The following is a 1951-nucleotide window of genomic DNA, read 5'->3' on the forward strand; positions in this document are numbered from 1 at the left end:
CTTTTCATATTTTGAATTGGTGGTTTGTGATATCAGAACCAAACTTAAAAGTGAACTTCATAAACATAGTCCACTTGCATCGAGAGTACAATGACTATCTTTGTGTAAATCTATCTTGCCTAACTCTATATTGTGCTCCTTTTAAATTCACTAATAATCCTAGATAAATTTACTGAACCTGCCATTAGAAATCAACCGAACAACAAAAATCAGTTGCATATCAGCTCAAATAATGGCATAAGTAGACAAAATATCATCACATATCTAGATTCTCTCCAGCAGTTGATGTTTGGGCAGAATGTAAGTGGAAAATAATCAATTAAAATAATACAGTCATAATAGAATACCTTGACATTGGCCAGTTCCTTACTAAGATTAGGGAGACCACCTGAGTGATGTACATGAGGCAAGATCAAATTCTGCAGCAAGTATTGCAAAAATTTGGAGTAGGATTATGGAATATTTTCAAACAATCCTTTTTAGCTGTACGAATCATAGCTTGCATAGGTAGAAGTCTATGTTGCCAGAACATAGAGTCGACAGCCATTGTTGGTCATGGGAATGGAGGAAGTCACCCGTCCCAAGGGCTCTCTCATGGCATATTGTCCTTTCTATCAGAATTCTCCAATGGCTTATTCTGCCATTGCGATCCCTCTTTTTTCCTATTGTGAATGCTACCATAGGCAAGGACTGCGAGTAGCACATTTAGGCACATGGAAGCGACCAAATAAAAAGAATAACCATAATACCCTAAACGCTAGGCATTCGTAAAATGAAAGCGAAGAACCATAATAATAACAAAAAATACTAAAAGGTAAGAAACAATATGCATAGAAAATCTTCTAAAACATCAATATTTCCAAAAACCCAACACTGCAGACTTGGGTATTAAAACTTTTAACTGATTTCGAAACAAACGAATTTTATTTTTTTCACACATATGCCCATGTCCACACAAAGCCTACCAAGAGGAAAAGCCAGAATGATAAACGCTATTAACTTTCAAAACCAATGACACATTTACGCAACTTTTCGACTGAAAGGACTTTAAAACCCATGAAACAACAACATATGAGTTTGGCATTATGGGCCGACCCAAGAAAAATTGCATAAATCTCAAAAAACAATATGAGATAAAATTACAAATTGACCTAGATCGCACTTTTGGTACAAATTCGAAACCTTTGCAGGGGCAAACCGAAACAGAAGCAAAGAAACAAAGCAAAATGCTACTCCGCCAGCCTCCTTTTACTTGTGTCAGTCGTCAACAAGAGAAATGCACACTCTGAGATTAAAGCGCATAGTTAAAAAAAACTGGGAAAGAAGACCTCTAATAGAGATGATGAGAACGATGCCGACAATTAGAGGACACCACGCATTTAATAATTTTTGGAGAAGATAAAATTGTAATTAATGAAGTTTAATGAAGCCATTAATGGAGGTGTCAGGAGAATGATTATTAAAAAAAAAGTTGTACAGAAGATAAAATTGCAATCAATGCAGTTGCTGGAAGAATTATTTGAATTTTTTTTGAAGAAAATTGGAAATTTTCATTGTCTTTTTCTTCCACAACCAATAGAATTTATAAAAAAAAAAGTATTTTTTAATCCCAAAAATACATGCAAATGAGTAAACTTTTTGCAAACATTAGTTTATCAATGAAATTTTTAGATTTTATAACTAATATGAAATTTGGTGATTCCATTAGTTTAGAGGAACTAAGACAAGTACATGCCACCATGTGGCAGTTGTTTTACTACATAATTGAATACCCAATAAATATGCAACCATTCATTTCAAATAAGCAATGGGAGGCAACGCCAACAATATCCAAATAAACATAATCTTAGAAACACGTGGCATCCTCGAGATAAAATCTTACCCACTTGATTTAGTTTTTGGCTTCCCATTGGCTGATGTTCTCGTTCACACCCGCACCCAGCCATAACAA

Source organism: Cupressus sempervirens, chromosome 8 (assembly GCF_028749045.1).
Source record: "Cupressus sempervirens isolate cs-2001-9-10 chromosome 8, ASM2874904v1, whole genome shotgun sequence".
Taxonomy (NCBI): domain Eukaryota; kingdom Viridiplantae; phylum Streptophyta; class Pinopsida; order Cupressales; family Cupressaceae; genus Cupressus; species Cupressus sempervirens.